The 23,690-nt window shown below is 33.4% G+C and overlaps 1 protein-coding gene across 4 annotated transcripts in view; it reads right to left on the reverse strand.

The window, feature by feature from the left end:
- The window catches only part of LOC141389204 (uncharacterized), a 642,359-nt gene that overhangs the window by 278,891 nt on the left and 339,778 nt on the right, over positions 1-23,690 (reverse strand). For all 4 annotated transcript variants that reach the window (XM_073960367.1, XM_073960370.1, XM_073960368.1 and 1 more), the window contains one exon: positions 10,454-10,498. The gene's annotated coding sequence lies outside the window, so the exon portion shown is untranslated. The remainder of the gene's footprint in view (positions 1-10,453; positions 10,499-23,690) is intronic.

The raw sequence follows: 23,690 nt of genomic DNA on the forward strand, positions 1-23,690 counted from the left end.
CAAAAAATATGCAAAATATGCAAAAAATATGCAAAAAATATGCAAAAAATATGCAGAATATGCAAAAAATATGCAAAATATGCAATCAGATTTTGGCGGAAAATTGTCATTTAAAGTTGGAAAAACCATCAAAACAAGCTTAAAGTGTCCTAAACTAAGACTGTTGACCGTTTAATGTCGATTTTTTTCAGCAGATTATTATGTTATTGAGACCGTTTACGATAGTGTGGTGTAGGGTATAAAAATGTGGTATCGTAATACCATTTTTTTATTATTAAACTATGCAAAAATATAAAATTTGATAAAATATCGAACGTTTTATGTAAAATTCAATATTTTCTTGGTCTTAATTTGTAGCATTTGGCTGGTTTTAACTCAAAGGAACAAATCAATCTCGGATTTTTTTAGACGGAGAGCCGCCTAAACCTTTTTGCATTGTTGATAGCCAAAGTTTGAGCACAATTGGAATATGTTAACACGTGAAAATCTCAATTTTTTTTGCTATTTGGCGACTTCGACGACCCATATATGTGGAACGGTTAAAGCTATTTGCCCGAATCATGCATTAAATTAAAGTAATAAAAGTACAACAAAGTAGGTAAGTGTTACTGAATTCGAGATAATAAAGTCAATGTCCCGAAAAGGCCTTAGGGCAAAAATTGTTAGGGCGAAGATCTATTTTAATTTTATTTTAATTAATTTCTCGTTGGAGTCAAGCTTAATGACCGATGATGTTTGCATGTGAAAAAGGAAAGCCGAAGATTCGGACCCGCACAACCACCATTATGTGACATGTTTCGCCTTTTGTAGAGTCTCATCAGACATATCGGCCGTGGAATGGCTTCGCTATACATCAAACATTTCCTTTTTCAAATGCAATTTTGTTTTTACAAAGATGGACATTTGTACATTCATTGTATGGCTTCAATGACAAACGCTTACATAATGTGGTCTTGGAGCCATCTGGGTATAGATGACAACTTGGTGATGAACTCGACTCCTTGCTATGTAGCTCACAATTTTCAAGTTGTTTACCATCCTTTACCCCTCCTGGGGTAAAGTTAAAGTTTAATCTCTTGAACAACAATTAAGTCTCACTTGTAATTATGCTTGGTAAACCTTTTTCTAGGAATATTGGCAGTTTATTTTTCTAAGTTTTAATCGAATATTTCTGAAGAAATTTCTATCTTTGCTTTGCTACGATTTTTCTCGTCTTTTGGATCTTTACGGTGTTTTACACTATCAGATCAAACAATGCCAGGCAAATAATTTCATGAATAAGGTACCACATATGATTTATCATTTTATTCTTTCCTTTATCTGTTTGTGAATGCCTTTCGTATTAAGTAAATCTGCAAAACCGCATGGTTTAGGTCTTGTTTTGGACCTAAAAAATCGCAGACTATTTTAATAGAAATCGCTTGAATATGTTTGGTTCATGTCCGGATGTGCTTCCAAACTTGCAGTCAAAAATCCCTCTCAATAATTTTTTTAGCAAGTTCGAACAGTGGTACAAAAGCTCTCGACCTAATATCTGCTCGAGCTGGTGAGACCCCATTATTCTAGGCATTTGTACACTGCTAGTTCTTGTTTCTCCCATGAGCTACTGTCGGTTTCAGGAACGCCTAGGAGTTGTTCTTTACCTCCATTGAAAGGATAAAATTATTTCTTTCGAAATGGAAGCTTTAGTACAATGTTTCCTAATTACTTTTACATAAAAATGTGTACACATTATTCGCATAAAATGTACTGGAAATCACATTTTTTATAATAAATTTTTGTGGATTTTTTTTAATTTTTAAAAATTGAAGTTGATTTTTACTAACTTCGCCATCCTTCGCCAAATTTTTTGAAGAATCTTCGAAATAGTGTGAAGTCTACAAAAAATTTGGTTCCAGCTGCATATATTAGCATTTCCGTGTGTGACATTAAAAATACTGACGATGTCTCTGGTCGTTTCAGTGAATATTTCGTATTACTGTATCTCAGTATCTTCTTTGTTTTGTGTTTTAATTGTTTGTTTGATTTTTTCTTTAAATATTTAGACATTTTTGTTTTAGCATCTACTTATGAGTGTATTTTTTACATTTGTATATTTTTGATATATGTATGATGCTACATAAAATATGAAAAACAAGTAAAAATGTAAAGTTCGGTAGCACCGAACTTTTTTATAACCCCTACCATGAAATATTCTGTCCTCAAATGGAATAATTTGTTTCCGTTCCTGTCCACGATACCAGACGGAGGCGTTTTTTGACCACTAACAACTCACAATAACAAATTACAACCAAGTCGAACCGAAAATGTAGATAAAAAACCTCAGAATAAACGAATCCTGGAGCTAAGACCACAATTTTTGGCGCAGAAGGTTTTTGATCATTGAGAACTCTAAATGGCAAATTACAACCAATTCGGGCCGAAAATGTTGATAAAATCTTCAAAATACCTGAAATTGGGAGGTACCGTAAAATGAGGGCTATAACGAAACCTGGACCTAAGACCAACATTTTGGCGCAGAAGGTTTTTGACCATTGGAAACCGCAAATACCAAAGTACAGCCAATTAGGTCCGAAAACGTAGATAAAAGCTTCAAAATTCCTGAAATCGGGTGGTACCGCTACATGGGAGCTATAGGAAAAACTTGACCCCTATTGAAAATTTTTTGGCTAAAGTATTTTTTAATTATTTTTTGCATATACTGAAAAAATCAGAGTGATCCGACGATTATAAATATTTTTGTCGCACCTTCGCCAAATGGCGACAAAAATCTTAACAAAGCAAAGATTCCAATTTCTTCAGAAATATTTTATCCAAACTTCCAAAAGAACAACTTCTGAAATTCCTAGAAAAAGGTCTAGAACAATTCTTGTTGTTCTAAAGATTAAACATTAACTCCGAATTTTAAGGAGGTGCAAAGGATGGTAAACATCTTGAAAGTTGCGAACTACATAGCAGAGCGTTCTTCAAGTAGTCAGCTGTACCCAGATAGCTCCAAAACCACAAGATGTCAGACTCTTGAAAAAATTGAAATAAGAACAAAATGTAAAAGACATTTGTTTTCATTCCAAAAATTGATAAAAAGAAAGAAGATGTTTTTTAATAGACTCCACTTTCGTGCAAAGGCGTATATAGTCACGTTTTTCGGGACATTGGCTTCTCGAATTCATTAATACTTACGTAGTTTGTTGTTCAGCAAGAATTGTTAAAACAGAATGGCCTTTAATTTAATGCTTAATATGGACAAAAAGCTTTAACCATTCCAGAGAAATGGGTCGCAGAATTAGCTAAATAGCCAAAAAATCGAGATTTTCATAACTTCGAGGCCCCAGTGACACTTGTTAACATATTCCAATTATGCTCAAACTTTGACAGTCTTAAAATCTGACCAAACTAAAAACTTTATGCGGGTGCAATACACCACACTGTCGTAAATGGTCTCAATAACATAATAATCTGCTGAAAAAAATCGACGTTACCCGGTCAACAGTCTTAGTTTAGAACACTGTTATGTATTTTTTGATGTTTTTTCCAACTTTAAATGACAATTTTACGACTTTTATGACGATTTTCGGTCAAAATCTGTTTGCATATTTTTTGCATATTCTGCATATTTTTTGCATATTTTGCATATTTTTTGCATATTTTTTGCATATTTTGCATATTTTTTGCATATTTTGCATATTTTTTGGCATATTTTTTGCATATTTTTTGCATATATTTTGCATATTTTTTGCATATTTTTTGCATATTTTTTGCATGTTTTTGATATGACCCCAAATATCGAAAAATTGACCTTTAAAACGCCTAGATCCAAAATTTGAGTCCAATCGGATGAGAAATAAAAAACATGCAAAAATCCGATGTCTACTTATCACATTCAGGGGTCGAAATGGGCAAACAAATTTATGTGGAGAAAAAAGCAAGGTTTTTTTTATAATGCGAATATCTCCTCTTCTGTTACGAGTTTTCCAAAAGTAAAGTCTGATATTGGAAGTGGAAAACGACCCATTTTTAATTTAATTTAATTTTTTTTTTGTAATCACGCTACATGTCGCAATTTTCATCGTGCTGGATCTGTCTTTGGAATATTTGGTTCCACTCATTCTAAGTCTAGGCTAAGACCGTTTGGAAAAAAATCAATAGGTTTTCGGGACTAACTGCCTAGATCAAATGTCTTTAAGCTGCCTTGGCCATTGTTGATTTAAACTATAAAAGTCCGAATTTATCCTTTATTAGAGCCTATGATGGGGTATTTGGGTGCCAACGTGGTGCAATGGTAAGCACACTCGCCTTACACTCTGTATAGCCGGATAAGATTCCCAGTCCAGATAACATCACTTATCAAATGTGGCAAAAATGCCCGCAGCGGAATGTTGGAGAAATTTCTTGAGTATTCCAGCCACTTCTGAAGGTGATGTCGTAAGACACGAAGCACAGTAGTCGAAATCACTGATCAAGCGGCGCGAAATTAATAACGAATTGAGAATGGAGATATGTGTCTGAAATTTTGCACAAATTCAATATGAATCTGTGGGTAATAATGGAATAAATATGAACAACATCGGCTAATATTATGGTATAGCCTCCATAAAACGGTACCTACTGATAGTCGGTATTTTGGGGCTTTAACCCACCCTTTCCTTCCAAATTAGTTGCAATTTGGTACTTAGGGTTTCTAGTGGTTACTAAACTTTTTCAACAAAAATTGTGGACATAGGCGCACGTTTGGGTATAGGCCCCTTTTTAGGTACCTACCAGTATTTTAAGGGATTTAAGCTGCATTTTCCGCCCAAATTAGGTTAATTTGGTATTTGGAGTTCCCAATGGATACAAACATTTTCCACCAAAAATCGTGGACATAAGTCTACGTTTTAATATTGCCCCATATAACGGTGCCCCTCCCAATATTTGGTATTTTAAGGATTTTGTCCACGTTTTCAGACCAAATAAGCTGAATTTTGGCATTGGAGGTTCTCGTTGGTTATACATCTTCTCCACCAAAATTGTGAACATAGGTCAACGTTTTGATATGGCCCTATGGCCCCGATTTTTGGTATTTTGAAGATTTCATCTACATTTTCCATTTATAAGCAATAGTTGCATCCTGATTCATATTTCCCCAATGATATGGGACCTGCATTTTTATTGCCGAATCCGCAAGGGGTGTCTGACGACACTAATTAGAAAAGTGGCTAAAATATTCAGGAAATGTCACCAACATACGCAGAGGGATAGTTTTGTGAGAAGTCTCCTTTGCACCTTCGGAGATGTTTGTTGGAGCTTATGTAAGAATATTTTAATTTTTTTCTCTACCTTAAGACATTTCCATGAATTAATTGTAATACTGAATAATATTTACGGAATTTTTGGTATTTTGAAGATTTCATCTACATTTTCCATTTATCAGCAATAGTTGCACCCTGCTTCATATTTTCCCAATGATATGGGATCTGCATTTTTATTGCCGAATCCGCAAGGCGTGTCTGACGACACTAATTAGAAAAGTGGCTAAAATATTCAGGAAATGTCACCAACATACGCAGAGGGATAGTTTTGTGAGAAGTCTCCTTTGCACCTTCGGAGATGTTTGTTGGAGCTTATGTAAGAATATTTTAATTTTTTTCTCTACCTTAAGACATTTCCATGAATTAATTGTAATACTGAATAATATTTACGGAATTTTTGGTATTTTGAAGATTTCATCTACATTTTCCATTTATCAGCAATAGTTGCACCCTGCTTCATATTTTCCCAATGATATGGGATCTGCATTTTTATTGCCGAATCCGCAAGGCGTGTCTGACGACACTAATTAGAAAAGTGGCTAAAATATTCAGGAAATGTCACCAACATACGCAGAGGGATAGTTTTGTGAGAAGTCTCCTTTGCACCTACGGAGATGTTTGTTGGAGCTTATGTAAGAATATTTTAATTTTTTTCTCTACCTTAAGACATTTCCATGAATTAATTGTAATACTGAATAATATTTACGGAATTATGAAATTTATATAATTCTGAATTTTCTTTAATTGCTCACAAAGCCATTATCTGCTTTATGCATTATAAAATTCCAATAATATAAAAATAAAATTCCTTGAAGATATCTAATCAAAAGTTAATTTCCGTTTTAATTTGTAATGGGTAAGTAAATATTTATTGTTGAGTAAAGCTAATCTATCAATTAATATCTTCAAGTTTAAAAAGAAATGTTTAATTGTTTAGTAGATGAAGATGTTTGTTTTTGTGGAAAACGTTAAGATATCATTAAGATAACGTTGAGATAATGCTCTGCTAAAATCTTCTCAGTTAAATTCGATTGATTATGTACTCAAGATGCATGCTGCATATGATGTTGCTTGTATTAGATTCAATGTATAGTATGTGTACATTAGGGTTATAACTTTTTTGTATTATTTTGCAAATATCGAAAATACCACAGGATGTACAGCCGTATAGCCAATGTAAAATCTTAAGAAAATTGTTATCGGGAATGTTTTTCATCAGCAACGGATTTTTTGTTTAATATTTTTTCTTTAATGGGTGCCACCGTAGTGCAATGGTATGCACACCCGCCTTGCACGCTAAAGGTCGTGGGTTCGATTCCCAGGCCAGGCAACACAAATTTTCAACGGTGGCAAAATACCCCTCAGTGATGTTGGCGACATTTCCTGAGTATTTCAGCCTTGTAAAACGTCTCTACAAGTGGTGTCATAGGACACGCCGTTCGGACTCGGCAATAAACAGTAGGTCCCATATCATTGAGCTAATATGAATCGGGGTGCATTCATTGATATGAGAGAAATCTTTCTTGTCCCATCTGTCATTTTTGTTGAACAATTATATTATTTTTTCTTTAATAACCCTAAAGTACATATGAGGGGCTCAGCGCCAAAACGGCCTAACCCACATGCTCAAAAAAATCAAAGTGACTATAAAGATCTAACAGGAACCTTTTAAAATAAATACTAAAACACTCTCTATTGCATTCTATAACACTAACTTTTACTAGTTTCTAAAATAATGAAAATTCGAATATTTTAAGTATTTATTTCAAAAGGTTCCGGCTAGATCTTTATATTCACTTTGATTTTGTTGAACATGGCCGTTTTGGCGCTGAGCGCCTCATATGTACATATATGGTTGTTATTATTGTTACTGTTGTCATCCATCATCGATGATGCGTACCATCAAATTCAGTGGTAATCCTTCAACTTAACATAATTGTAAATTCCAAATAGAATTTGCGTATTCTGTTGATATTCGTTGAGTGGCATTACAACGCCCAGCCTACAAATGCATGCATTTGCGGTAAGTATAAAACGGGTATTGATGTTTGGCTGAGTAGCTGAGAGCATTATTGTCGTAAGCAGACTACTAATACCATTGTGTTTGATTGTCATGTGTAAGACCAACAAAATTTAAATTCAACAAATAGCATTTCCCAGAGTCGAAACGTTATTTTGAATATTAAATAGCTGAGTTTAGGTATCATTATCATTGAATTGATATGAGGGATATTGTTATAGAATTAAATCACATAATCAAAATGCAAACGACTGATATGTAATCATGGATAGTAGATAATCCATGCATTCATGAATGGACACGGGAAGACACCAAAACTTGGGTTGGGAGTCGGGTTAGTATCCCACCGCTATAAAAAACATCCTTCTATGAAAGAAGAAAGAAAAGTTGACGACAGCGAAGTTCTTGCATGGGTTGCACGAAGTTGTACGAATTTTTCTGACAACATAAGATTGGATATTCTGGACACCGATATACAAAAAACACTTTTTGTATGAATCAGGGCAATCCTGCATTCAATAGAAACACGAAACACCAAGGAAAAAATGGGAGAAGAGGAGAAACAAAGAGCATATTTTCAGAAGAAAGAAGGAAGAGCAAGAAAACAAGAGCGAGAAACAAATACAAGATGTTCAGGAGTCAGAATGAAGTCAGAAAATTTTACCAAAGTATAAAACACCAGACTGAAGGTTACGGTGCAGAAAACACACATTCTGCTTTAGAGATGATGGAGGAAACCTTGTAACTGATATAGGAAAATATCGGGGTAAGAGGAGAGACCAAGAGCGTATTTTCAGAAAGAACACGAAAACAAGAGTGTGAAAAAATACGAGATGATCAGGAGTCAGAATTAAGTCCGAAAATTTTACGACAGTATAAAACATCAGACTGAAGGTTACGGTGCAGTCACATTCTGCTTTAAAGATGATGAAGAAAACCTTGTAACTGACACAGATAACGTTCTCATGATCTTGAAGAGACCAAACGCCAAGAATTGACTGTTTACCATGACCTCACTTTGGAGGTCGTGATAGAAATTAATAGACCGAAGAACAATAAGGCTACAGGAGCTCATGGGCTGTCTCAAGAAAGGAGTCAAGCGTATGGTCTCAAGGGCTTAAACCTATGGTCAAAGAATTGATCGAGTCATGTTAATGCGGTGTTATACCTAAGAAATCTACAGTAGATCGAATCTCCACTTTACCGGAAATCTTATAAGAATAACTTTAAAAACAGATCAATATATACCACCTATATTCGGTGACTATAAGGCGACAGTCTATCGTGTAAACTGTTTAACAAATGTATAAACCTTTTCCCAAACAGCTACAGTAAGCCCTTGGCCTGTGTGAATTGAAACATTCATCTATGGACTTCGGTCTATCTGACCGTCAAAAACTTATGTATTTAGATGTTTTCAGAATTTTGTGGTCCCCTTTGGACGTATGAACTTGCCGACAAACGCTGAAAAGTGTCCGGAGGAGGCGGAAGGAATCGGCCGAAGTCCAATTTGGAAGTGGATTTTATTTTGGGAGTCATTACTTTAGATGTCACACTCACCAGTCATTTCGGTTGGTCAGCGTATCATTTAGAGCTTTTGGATAATAATGTCAGGAAGCATGGACTTACTCAAGAAAAAACATAATATCGCTTTTTAAAAAATTTGTGAAAAAATGTTTGAGAACAATTTTTCGAATTTTTTTCTTAAAAAATTTTTGAAAAAAATGTTTGAAATTTTTATTAGAATTTTTTAGTTTTTTGGTATTTTTATAGTTTATTTATGGGCGTTCTTAAATATATAGGAAGATATAAAAAACACAAAAACACTGATTAAGAAAAAAAAATCAAAAGTTTAACTTTGACCTTGAGTTTATCTCAACTACCAGACCGAATTTGACTGCTTACAATTTATCTGAAAGGTGATTGTATTATCTGTTTAACAAAAAAGAATTATGAAAATATCTCTATCCGCTCAAAAGTTACAGAATTTTGACTAGGAAAAATAATGAACCACTGTGCAGCGAACCGGATCAACCACCCATGAAAATTATACATTTCAGTAATCAGAGCAACAAACCCAACCTTTTGACAAAAATTCAAAAAAATCGGACAGTTTTCGTTGGGGTCGTTGCCGTTGGCCTTTCGATTACATATGTGGGTTATATGGGCTATTTTGCATGAATGACTCTAACATTGTTGGAAATTTTTTAAAGATAGGTATAATATCGCTCTTCAGGGAAGCATATATTTTTTTGGGGGGAACAGACACGGTTACTCCGGTTATTTTAGCCGTTTCACTTGAATATGTGCTTATTTCCCTATAAGTGCATATAAATGATACGTTTTTTAGAACTGCTAAATCTCATCTCTAGTCACTTTTTGATTAGACCCACCGTTTTGATGAAAAAAATACGAAAACGTAAAAAATTCCTAATTTTTTACTTTTGACCTCGAATAACTGTTTTGCACACATAGAATTGATGGGGACTTTTTGAACATTGCTTCTAATGGCAAACCCTAGCTTTCCACCAAAATTCAGCTTAGTGGGAATGTTTGCTATTTCAATGTCTATTTTGAATGGACTATGTAAGCGAACATTTGTGAATATCCAATTTAAGGTCTCGTCACATAACAGGATTTCTGGCTTAATTCATTAAGTTGCATGTTCTTCCGGCTTTAAGTCAAAAGTCAAAGAATACGAAAATCGTGTTTCAGAGATGCCCGATTGAATGTGTGCTGAAACATGATTTTCGTATGCTTTGACTTTTGACTTAAAGCCGGAAGAACATGCAACTTAATGAATTAAGCCAGAAATCCTTTTATGTGACGAGGCCTTAATTCCGGAAGATGCCTGTAAGACGTATTATGTATTTTAATTTAGTTTTTTAAATAATTTTTAGCGTCATTATTTTAGCTTAGTTTTTTTTCAACTATGTTCAGCATCACATTTTAAACTTCAATCGTTTTTTTACTTCCCTTCCGTTTCACTTTTGAAATGCCAATTTTTTACATAACATATAACAAATCAACAAACATTACAGGCAGAGAGCTTCTTGATCCCTTTTTTCGCACAAAAGTTGTCATAGACAAGCTTTGTTTAAACAAAAAATATATAAAATTTATTTAAACAAATTAAAACACTTACCTTTAAATTTTTGTTTTGAGATCGTTGTAGAGGAATTTAGTTTATCTGAAAGTAAAGAAAACACAAGATTAAATATAATATTTAAATTTCGCGCAAAAATGGAACACAATATTAAACTCAACAACTCACAAAGAAGTGCCATACATATGTTCTAATATTAAATATCGAAATTTTGTTGACTGACATTAACCTTGAAAATGTATCAAAGTTCAATAACATTGTTTCAATCATAAAGGTAATTGTTGCAAATTATTTCTAGCGAATCGTAATGCATTGAATTGTTTAAAAATCATGGACTATGAATTCAATAATAATAATGAGGAAAAGCCATCGTTAATTTCCACTTTGCATTAGCTGCTATTAGTTAAGGTTCGATGATACTGCTACTGAACTGTAACGGCTGGGTAGCAAAAATTAAGTAGGCAGTCTATCAGAGTAGGTAGGCCTCAGTGACCACTCACCCTACCATTTGAGTGAAAGTAAAATTGCACACAGATAGAAGAAAGTTATTTAAACAAAAACATAAATATGACATGGGAGAACATTGGACAAATTATTGTTGGCAATAAGTAAGAGGTTGAGATGATGATGTAGCAACTGTTTTCAAAGTCCGTGGTTTTTCTGGGCCCCCATTCAGTTCATGTGATACCTTTAATTGTGTCATGTACAACATTGTCAACAGAAATTCAAGGAGGATTGAACGCTGAAAAGGAGATTGAACGCTTTTTCCATGGTATGTGTCTGGTCTAGTATTTTGGTGTCTGTTTTAACAGTTCTTTTTGCTTTCTTTTTAGAAGGAAAAACTCTTCGTTGTTTAAAACTAAACTGGATAAATATTATTTTCCACTTATTGTGGGATTTTAAGATTTTTTCCAAACAGTTTGTCTTTTGCTAAGACAAAGGTAGTTTAATTCAAATCCTCTTATTTATAAAAATATATAAAAAATACTATTTGAAAACTGCATTTCATTTTGTATTCCAGCCAATGGATAACTAAACAAATAATTCATTTCTTCCCCAAAACATAAATGAATTTCGAAGAAGCCCCCCAAAAAAAAAAAAACAACAACAAGTAATTCGTTTTCTCATTCATAGTTGATTGTATCACACACACTCAACAAGGCCATTATCGTTAGATAGATGGATGATGGTCGGTCATCGATTGTGGCTACCAATAAAAGATATCTGGATAGAAATGCGTGCGTTTTCGTCCATGTTGCGCGCAATATGATGTACCAAATTTTGTGCTGAAAATGGATTTTCGATTAATATCACGTTTTATATAATCGTATTTGTTAAAGATTCTCCATTGTATTTGTTCAACGATAGAGAAAATCTTTATGTTCTTCAGTTTGCTTGGGATGTATAAGGAAATCCATTACTCGCATGATATGAATGATGATGACGATTATGGTGCTGGTTTTCTATTGTGGATTATAGCGAAACAGAGATAATTCTGATAACAAAGTGAGTTGAACAACACAAACAAAATGAACAAACAACATTATTTTTTTGCTGCAATTATTGCTAAAAAGCAGAACTCAAAAGACAAGAAAGCACAAATTCGAATTACAAGCACCATACACAATTGCAATTTAAAATGGTAATATTCCAAATATATATGCAGTTATTCGGATTTCAAATTACATCTTTCCATTCGTTAAAGATTCGAATTGCATGTGAAAATGGCTGATTATTTTTGGAATTTAGACTAACAAAATCCAATCCTCTGTACACACACATTAAATCACCACCAAGAACTACTATCCACACTTTACACAAACACACGGACAAAATGAGCACTTTGTCGATCGACAAAAAATGCTTATTTTCCAATTTACTAATTATCCTGTTAAAAATGCCATTACTTCCAATAATTACCAAAATGAAGTACGAATAGGAAGAGAACAGAAAATGTTGAGCATGCCAAACAATTGGCACAACGAGAGACGACCATTGTGCCACAATCAGAACAAGCAACGCCTGAAAGCAAATTAGAGGGTTATAACATTGGGAATACCAAGTAAAAGGACACAGAACTGGGCCAAAAAGTAAAACGATTCTCAGACAAAATTCAAAAATTAAACGTTTGAACTTATAATACAAAAGTTCTCTCTATACGTGACCGGAAGGTCGTCAATGAAGCATCAACAATGTTCCTAAAGAAAAGTCGAAAATATTTTAGCAGGACACCAAGAGATTTCTCTATTAATATCATTAGGAATTTATATAAAAAAATATTTTTTCACGAAGCATCCACAGGTGTGACGTTTTCAAGAAATATATATTTTTTTTTCAGGGACAATCATGAAGCATGAATTTTTTAAAAAATATTTTTCAATGCCCAAACACAAGCATGGATTATTTAAAAAACATGTAGGGCAATCATGAATATTTCCCTCGGAATTTTCTGCACGGAAAATAATTTTAAAACGGAAAATTCTTTGAAAATCTATATTTTGAAAACTACTAAAATCATTTAATTATGGAATACTCTCGCCGAATTGACAAAAATATTTCCTTTCTGGACGAAAATATGGAAATACAAAATTGTGAAATCGAGGAAAGGGAAAAAATCCGCACAGAATTTTTATTTATGATTGTCCTGATTTTGTATGGATTATTTATTCACAAGCGTGGATTTTTTAAGAAAACATTTTTGTTGACTATTTATTCGCAAGCGTGGATTAAAAAAAAATCAAGGACCATCCAGCGTGGATTTTTTAATAAAATATGTTTTCAAGGACCATCCACAAACTAGGATTTGTTATTAAAATATTTCATTCACAAGCGTGGATTTAAAAAAAATCTGTTTCAAGGACCATCCACAAGCCTGGATTTTTTAAAACACATTTTTCAAGGACAATCCACTAGCGTGGATTTTTTTAAAAAAAAATTTTTTTCAAGAAACTTCCACATGCGTGGATTTTTTAAAAAATATTTTTTTTCAAGGAACGTCCACAAGCGTGGATTTTTTAAAAAATATTTTATCAAGGAACGTCCACAAGCGTGGATTTTTTAAAAAATATTTTATCAAGGAACGTCCGCAAGCGTGGATTTTTTAAAAAAATATTTTATCAAGGAACGTCCGCAAGCGTGGATTTTTTAAAAAAATATTTTTTTCGAAGAACATCCTCAAGCGTGGATTTTTTAAAAAAATATTTTTTTTGAAGAACATCCTCAAGCGTAGATTTTTTAAAAAAATATTTTTTTCAAGAAACTTCCACATGCGTGGATTTTTTAAAAAATATTTTTTTTCAAGGAACGTCCACATGCGTTGATTTTTTAAAAAATATTTTTTCAAAGACCATCCACAAGCGTAGATTTTTTAAAAAAATATTTTTTTCAAGAAACTTCCACATGCGTGGATTTTTTAAAAAATATTTTTTTTCAAGGAACGTCCACAAGCGTGGATTTTTTAAAAAAATATTTTATCAAGGAACGTCCGCAAGCGTGGATTTTTTAAAAAAATATTTTATCAAGGAACGTCCGCAAGCGTGGATTTTTTAAAAAAATATTTTTTTCGAAGAACATCCTCAAGCGTGGATTTTTTAAAAAAATATTTTTTTCGAAGAACATCCTCAAGCGTAGATTTTTTAAAAAAATATTTTTTTCAAGAAACTTCCACATGCGTGGATTTTTTAAAAAATATTTTTTTTTCAAGGAACGTCCACATGCGTTGATTTTTTAAAAAATATTTTTTCAAAGACCATCCACAAGCGTAGATTTTTTAAAAAAATATTTTTTTCAAGAAACTTCCACATGCGTGGATTTTTTAAAAAATATTTTTTTTCAAGGAACGTCCACAAGCGTGGATTTTTTAAAAAATATTTTATCAAGGAACGTCCGCAAGCGTGGATTTTTTAAAAAAATATTTTATCAAGGAACGTCCGCAAGCGTGGATTTTTTAAAAAAATATTTTTTTCGAAGAACATCCTCAAGCGTGGATTTTTTAAAAAAATATTTTTTTCGAAGAACATCCTCAAGCGTGGATTTTTTAAAAAAATATTTTTTTCGAAGAACATCCTCAAGCGTGGATTTTTTAAAAAAATATTTTTTTCGAAGAACATCCTCAAGCGTGGATTTTTTAAAAAAATATTTTTTTCGAAGAACATCCTCAAGCGTGGATTTTTTAAAAAAATATTTTTTTCGAAGAACATCCTCAAGCGTGGATTTTTATATAAAATATTTTTTCAAGGACCATCCACAAGCGTGGATTTTTATATAAAATATTTTTTCAAGGACCATCCACAAGCGTGGATTTTTTAATATTTTTTTCAAGGACCATCCACAAGCGTGGATTTTTATATAAAATATTTTTTCAAGGACCATCCACAAGCGTGGATTTTTATATAAAATATTTTTTCAAGGACCATCCACAAGCGTGGATTTTTTAATATTTTTTTCAAGGACCATCCACAAGCGTGGATTTTTATATAAAATATTTTTTCAAGGACCATCCACAAGCGTGGATTTTTTAATATTTTTTTCAAGGACCATCCACAAGCGTGGATTTTTTAATATTTTTTTCAAGGACCATCCACAAGCGTGGATTTTTTTAACATTTTTTCAAGGACCATACACAAGCGTGGATTTTTTTTTTTAAATTTTGTCAAGGACCATACACAAGCGTGGATTTAAAAAAACATATTTTTTCAAGGACCCTACACTAGCGTGGATTTAAAAAAACATATTTTTTTTCTAGGACCATACACAAGCTTGGATTTAAAAAACATATTTTTTTCAAGGACTATACACTAGCGTGGATTTAAAAAACATATTTTTTCAAGAACCATACACTAGCGTGGATTTAAAAAATCATATTTTTTTCAAGGACCATACACTAGCGTGGATTTAAAAAAACATATTTTTTTCAAGGACCATACACTAGCGTGGATTTAAAAAAACATATTTTTTTCAAGGACCATACACTAGCGTGGATTTAAAAAAACATATTTTTTTCAAGGACCATACACTAGCGTGGATTTAAAAAAACATATTTTTTTCAACCACCATCCACAAGCATGGATTTAAAAAAGAATATTTTTTCAAGGACCACCCACAAGCGTGGATGTAAAAAAAAATATTTTTTCAAGGGCCACCGCAAGCGTGGATGTAAAAAAAAATATTTTTCAAGGACCATCCACAAGCGTGGATTTTTAAAAAATAGTATTTCAAGGACCATCCACAAGCATGGATTTACAAAAAAAATCAAGGATCATCCACAGGCGTTGGTTTACAAAAAATATTTGTCAAGGACCATCCAGAAGCGTGGATTTAAAAAATATATATTTTTTCAAGAATCATCCACAAGCGTGGATTTAAAAAAATATTTTTTCAGGGATCATCCACAAGCGTGGATTTAAAAAATATTTTTTCAAGGATCATCCACAAGCGTGGATTTAAAAAAAAATTTAAATATCCACAATCGTGTATTTTTTAAAAATATATATTTTTTCAATTATCGTCCAAAAGCGTGGATTTATAATATTTTTCCAAGGACCATCCACAAGTGTAGATTTTTTTTAATATTTTTTCAAGGGCCATCCACAAGCGTGGATTTTTTAAAAAAAAATATTTTTTTAAAGACAATCCACAAGCGTGCATTTTTAAAAAAATGTTTTTCAAGGAACTTCCACAAGCGTGGATTTTTTAAAAAAAAATATATTTTTTAAGGACCATCCACAAGCGTGGATTTAAAAAAACAAATTTTTCAAGGACCATCCAAAAGCGTGGATTTAAAAAAAAATATATTTTTAAGGACCATCCAAAAGCGTGGACTTAAAAAAATATATTTTCAAGGACCATCCAAAAGCGTGGATTTAAAAAAATATTTTTTCAAGGACCATCCAAAAGCGTGGATTTAAAAAAAAATATATTTTCAAGGTCCAAAAGCATGGAAGTATAAAATTTTTCCAATGACCATCCACAAGCGTGTATTTTTTTAATATTTTTTCAAAGACCATCCGCATGCATGGATTTGTTAAGAAAATATTTTTTAAGGACCACCAGCGTGGATTTAGGAAACATATTTTTTAAGGACCACCAGCGTGGATTTTGAAAACATATTTTTTTAGGACCACCAGCGTGGAATTAAAAACATATATTTTAAGGACCACCAGCGTGGATTTAAGAAACATATATAAGGACCATACACAAGCGTGGATTTAAGAAACATATATATGGACCATACACAAGCGTGGATTTAAAAAAATTAAGGATCATCCGCAAGCGTGGATTTTTTTAAAAAATATTTTTCAACGAATATCCACAACGTGGGTTAAAAAAGTATATATTTTTTTCAATGACCATCCACAAGCGTGGATTTTTAAAAAAAAATTTCAAGGACCATCCACAAGCGTGGATTTTTTAAAAAAATATATTTTTTCACGGACCATCCACAAGCGTGGATTTTTTAAAAAAAATATATTTTTTCACGGACCATCCACAAGCGTGGATTTTTTAAAAAAAATATATTTTTTCACGGACCATCCAGTACCGTGGATTAAAAAAGTATATATTTTTTTCAACGACCATCCTCAAGCTTGGATTTTTAAAAAAAAATTTCAAGGACCATCCAGTACCGTGGATTAAAAAAGTATATATTTTTTTCAACGACCATCCACAAGCGTGGATTTTTAAAAAAAAATTTCAAGGACCATCCACAACCGTGGATTTTTTAAAAAAAATATATTTTTTCACGGACCATCCAGTACCGTGGATTAAAAAAATATTTTTTCAAGGATAATCCACAATCGTGGATTAAAAAAATATTTTTTCAAAGCGCATTCACGAGCGTGGATTTACAAAAAAATTCAAGGATCATCCTCAAGCGTGGATTTACAAAAAATATTTTTCAAGCACCTTCCACAAGCGTGGATTTAAAACTATATATTTTTCAAGGACGTTCCACAAGCGCGGATTTAAAAAAATTCATATATTTTTCAACGAATATCCACAACGTGGATTTAAAAAAAATATTTTTTTAAGGACCATACACAAGCGTGGTTTTAAAAAAATATTTTTTCAAGGACCATCCACAAGCGTGGATTTAAAAAAATATTTTATTAAGGACCATCCACAAGGGTGGATTTAAAAAAAATATTTTTTCAAGGACCATCCACAAGCGTGGATTTAAAAAAAATATTTTTTCAAGGACCATCCACAAGCGTGGATTTTAAAAAAATATATAATATATATAAATATTATTTTTTAACGAATATCCACAACGTGGAAAAAAATATTTTTTTCAAGGACCATCCACAAGCTTTGATTTTTTAAAAAGATATATTTCCAAGGACCTTCCACAAGTGGATTTAAAAAATAGTTTTTCAAGGACCATCAAGCATCAATTTAGAAAAATAGTTTTTCAAGGACCATCAAGCATCAATTTAAAAAAATATCTTTCAAGCGCCATCCCTTGAATAGACCTCTTGGATGGACCCAAAGAAAAATCTTCTTAAACAAGCATATAAGACCATTCGGTGTTCTTATAGAAGATCACTCACTAGGTTTCCTTATAGAAGATCATTAGGTCTAATTACACTGTGCAGCACTGGAAATGCAAACAACTTTATATGGGCATTTTCTGAAAGTAAATATTGAGCCTACAAAAACCTTAATTGGGTTTTGTGTTCTTAGATCGGGTTTAGATTTTATGGCCTCATCTAAACCGACCTAAAATTAGCCTTTTTTCCAGTGATCGGACCTTTATCTCCGAAACTAATAAGAATTCTGCTTTGCAGTCTTCGGCAATATTGTAGCCATAAGGTAGTAGAACGTATGTGTCAAACAGATGAACTAGGAAAAGCTGCATCTAGCGCATCAAATTCGTTAAAATATAAAAAAGTTTACATAATTTCTGAAATTCCGGTCAGTAGCAACTAATCTGTTGGGAGTTGAACTAAGTAATCATTCTAAAAATATTCCAAATAATGTGACGATCAATTCTTCAGAACATTCTGAAACTCTAAAATGGTTATTTCACGTTGTTTAAGGGGTATTTCATAACATACCTTTTTCAAAATTTATTTCAAACAATGTTCACACAGACTGTTAATTCTCATGTTGGGCATTTCAATGAGTTTTTGAAATATTTACCAAATTGTTGTTGAAAAATTTGCTATAAACAAGGCGATTGAAGCATTTTACAACGATGCAATGTTCTGAAGAGTTGTGCATTACATTCCAGAGAATATTTTCTCAACGGTAACTTTAAGAAAAATTTAACAGTTTGGGAGATACGCTGAGAAATATACACAAATTATAGAATTTTTAGAAATATTATAAAATTTAAGACAATAAGTGCAGTTTTTCGAGTTCACTAGTCCTCCAAATATTTTCTTCTTGCTCTTATCTACAAGTTTGCTGCAGATGTCAAAACAAGATTCGTACTGGTTTCAGAGATACAGCCCCAATTTGTTTTAAAAATTCGATATTTAACCATGTTTAGATGAGGCCATAAAAACCGAACCCGATCTAAGAAAACAAAACCCAAATATGGTTTTTGCTTATTAGTCCTCTACTTTCATAAAATTCTGGACAGAAGTTGTTTGCACGCGATTGGCTCAAAAATGTTGCACAGTGTTATCGAAGCCCCTTTAATGCGCGTTTGGCAGAATTCAACAAAAAAGTTTTGTGGGTTTATGAAGCACTAAAACACATCAAATCATACTTGATCTTGATCTATTTATTTATTTTATTTTTATTTATTTGATTTTGTGTATAATAATCTTTTTAAGTGGAGTAGTCAAATTTCAATCGTCAACTTAAAACGCGTTTTTCTCTAAACTGTAATTTTTGAGATGAGAGATATGTGGATGTACTTATTGCACAACCCTTTCGAGCTATACTCAAAATAGCCACTACTAACACCACAAAATTCAACTGATTAGAACCTATTCTCTTCGAACTTTTTTGTTTTGCCAATCCAAATAAAACGAACACTTACCAACAAATTTACTGGAGCATGCAGACATGATGGTATAGTTTAGTTTCGAACTCCAACAAGTAGAAAGATTTAACACAAAAACACCAATTCCTACCTATCTACAGAGGAGTTCCAGACGAAGAAAAACAAATAAAGTGGCAACCAAAAAAGGATTTAAATGGGAAATAGTTAAGTGCGAAATTACAAGCATATAAATTGACTAAAAGAATGGCAGAAACCAACATTACCAATTTGCTTCATTACAGAGCAAAATTCAAACGAAATTTTCGCTACTAATTTTCAATTACCAATTGATTTGATGTGTATTTTTGGCGAATTACACAGGAATTAGAAAAAACCGTCAATCATGCGGTTTGCAGGTAACATGTTTTTGTTTTTAAAGATATTTGATATGAATAAATAACTAAAATTGTTTCCATATAAAAACGTGGTTGGCGTCCTTTATCTGCGTACCAATGTTTTTTTTTTCAAATTGTTGTGCAATCACTATGCAAGTCAATTGAAAATTTTGCTTCAACAACAAAATTACAGGGAACAGAAACCTCTATTATAAAAACGACAAAAAATACTGAGGAAGATGTGGCACAAAACTTATAATGATGTAATAATAAACGTTTAAAGTGAGCAAAGTAGATCACCATTATACCATATCCTAATAAATAATATATCAAAATAATTTCCAATAAGCAGATTATATACAACAAATTTTTGCTGTGCTGCCTCGAAGCTCTTTGACGTAGCTTACAAGCAGTAGCGTATTCACAAACACGCCTACTTATACTACAGCAAGATAAGCCAATAATTTTGTTCCAAAACAAAAAAAAAAAATAAAACAACCTAGCTACAGAAACTAAAATTGCATTCTAAGCATTGTTTTTGTGGCGCAATATAAGCAATTTTCCATCCAAAGACAGACTACTGAAGACTCTATCCTATGAATTTATCGTCTGCTATGAGAAAGTCGTGGTTAGCTACTAGCTTTGCTATTATGAAATATTGATTTCTCAGCAACAACAACAAACCCCCTAAATCGCTACCAGACTTCCAACAAAACTCCGCCCACAATAATTTTGTTAAATCCGACATTAATGTGATGTGTCCAGCAGCTCCATGTGCAGCAGATATTTTTTGCCAATAGTTTAAGCACTCATCGTCGTCGGTGGCAAGTCATTCTGTCAGTCACATGGCATTTTGTGAAACTGTGAGAATGGTGATGATGCCAATGCTGATGTGTTTATTGTGGTTAACTGACCATTCACATATATCAGCAACAGTGGCATTTTATGAATTTTATGGGGTTTTGGATGCTGTCAGCACTCACAGAGAAACACATAGACACACAGTCTCACACACATACATACATACATAAATGATGAAGGAATAGGAATTGCAGCAGTATGTGTGGGTAATCATGATCATCCTCTCCACGCCACACCGTGCACACCGCCCGTGAGTGAATAAATGAAATCCAGCTAACCCCAACACAGATTGCGGAAAATAATAAATTGCCCTGTATCCACCACAAAAACCTAGTGAAAATTTGTATGAAAGGAAGGTTGTTTGGCTGATTTGTGAGAGGAGGTGGGTGGTGGGATTACCCACCAGTGCTCAAATTATATAGACATGAAAATGAAAATTTTGAAATGATTATTTTCCATTTAATATATCATGTTTTATGTTGTTGTTGTTGTTCGTCCTGTTGTTGTGATTTTGTGTGTTGTCCATAAACATTCTCCCACAATGTTTATTCTACTTTTGGGAGGAAGATTTTTGAATTATGAAATTATGAAGATAATTTTATTTTTAATGACTCCATAACATGCAATTTGCCAGTTAACATAATTTATGGCACATACAACCAAACACACACACACATGGAGATGCAAAAAAAATAGTAATATTTATTTAATGGCAAATCAATAACCATTTCAAGTAATATTTATGAACATCACCAGATTGAAATGTTAAAGGCGGAGGCATATAAAAATTTAAATGTTTTGGCATAGAATATTAAATTTTGAAAATTAAAATAGATTTTATGCTATGGTGATGGTTACTATAAGCAGAAGATATAATGATTTTCAAAGCTTGCCTATCTTTTGGTTTACTTGGCCTTTATTATGTCGATTGTACTTCAGTACCAAATAAATTTTTTTTCCAACTCGCTTAGTACTTGGCTTGGCTTTGTTTTTTAAACGGGTAACTTAACGTCTTGAACACAGGCTGTCTTAAGTACGAGCTCCTGTCGAGAAAACATCACATGTTTCAACTGTTTATAATCCCTGTGTTGATTTTTATCAATGCTTATCGAGAAGTGGTGTGGATTTATTTGCAGTACGATTTCCTGTCTTGGAGGCAGAAGACGTCTCTTCTTGTCACTTGTCTGATGTTCGTGGAAAATATTTTTTTTTTTAATTAAACCAAAGTAGCAACTAAATACTTTTACATTATAAGATGGATAGGCTAAGCCAGAAGACTTTGCCATCTGTCTCAAATGGAGACAAGGTAAGAACGTGGAATTTCCTTCATCCTATTGAAATGAATTGATGAGATGGTGAAAAGGAGGATTATGAATTCCCACTTAGGTGTTAATACTGTAAGGAAAACTGTTGGAAGAGTTACACCCCGGGGGAGAGCAGGAGTTCTCTCATCCCTAATCTGGCTTGAAATTGTTGTGCACTTTGACTAGCTCTAAACTAGGTTGGTGACTGGTGCTAATGATGTCATAGTTCCAAATATCCCGGGAGCTTTAGTACCACAGTCAGAATCAGAACGTGTATAGTTGCCAAAACGAATCTTAATCTAATCCGTACATCTAATAACAGAACGTTCTTTGAACAACCCGGTTCACCAGGTAAAGTAGCGCCGAAACTATTCTGTAAGCTGAGGGCAAAGACCTGTTAATCCTAGAATACGATGCTAATGCTCATTACTTCCACTGGTAAAGAAGTGACACCATTTCTAGCAGCGAGTCTGTAATTTAAATAAAGAGTATGAAACCGGAGTATCAAGCCAATTCACCGGAAGAGAATAGGAGAGAAATCAATAATAGGAGAGAAATCAATAATGTCGTCGTATCAAAACATGATGTTTTAAGGACTATCTGCACTTCTCCCAAATACCAGGGCCGTATTCCACGAAACAACTTATCGAATTTTTACTAGCTTCCATCCTCCGAACCACCTTCTCTGAACATCCCCTCTCCGACCTACCACCCAGCGAACCATCGCCCTCAGAACTTCCACCCTGCGAACCACACACTTCTGAACTTCCACCCTGCGAACAACACCATTACGAACTTCCACCCTCCGGCCTTCGACCCCCGAACCACCTCACTTCGAACTTTCAACCTTCGAACCACCCCATTCCGAACTTCCAGACTCCGAACGACCCCCTCCAAACCACACAACTCGATATTTCTCGGTTTTACACTAATACTAAATCCTCTTTCAGAGTTTTTATACCCTATACCACAATGTGGAAAAGGGTATAATAAGTTTGTTTTCCCAAAAATTCATGTAACGCCGCGAAATATTCGTCGTAGACCCATCATGTGGTATACCAAACTTCATATCTCGACGAGATAAAGCGATTTAGCGATGTGTGTCCGTCCGTCCGTCCGTCCGTCTGTCCGTCCATTAAAAATTGTAATCAAGCTAGAGGCCGCAATTATGGACCGATTGTCACGAAATTTAGTATGGAGGTCGGGTTTGGACCAGAATAGAACTGATTAGTTTTTGGCGATGATCGTGAAATGTTAAAGGGATGAAATGGACCAAAAACAAAATTTTTGCTCGATTTTGTAGCCGCTCTGTAGGTCGCAATAATAGTCCGATCGGCGCGAAATTTTAAACGTAGTTTTGGTTTGAGATGAAGAAGTAGCGTGCAAGTCAACGGTATGATCGGATAATATTTAGCGGGTTAAATTGATCAAAACTTTTGTGTGAAAATTGGTAAAATTTCTAATGCACATCTTATAACAGCTAGCCCGGAAAGCTAGTGCACAGGGATAGTGGTATAGGGTATCACATGGTCGGCCCCGTCCGACTATAGTCTGTTCTTACTTGTTTATTTTTATTTTATTTTTTATTATACCCTCAGCATTTATGCTAACGAAGGTATATACACTTTCATACGTGCAAAATGTGCCTCATCGAAATAATGGTTTTAGACCCCAAGTATGTTTTTGACGAAATGTGTTTCAGACAATTTGGATTCGGTTCAAATTTTGGCTTTCGTAATATTTTGCCCAAACTTAGTATAAGTTCAAAGATGGGCTATATCGGT

This window comes from Musca autumnalis, unplaced genomic scaffold (assembly GCF_047663935.1).
Source record: "Musca autumnalis isolate F117 unplaced genomic scaffold, ASM4766393v1 scaffold_1, whole genome shotgun sequence".
NCBI classification, from domain to species: Eukaryota; Metazoa; Arthropoda; class Insecta; order Diptera; family Muscidae; genus Musca; species Musca autumnalis.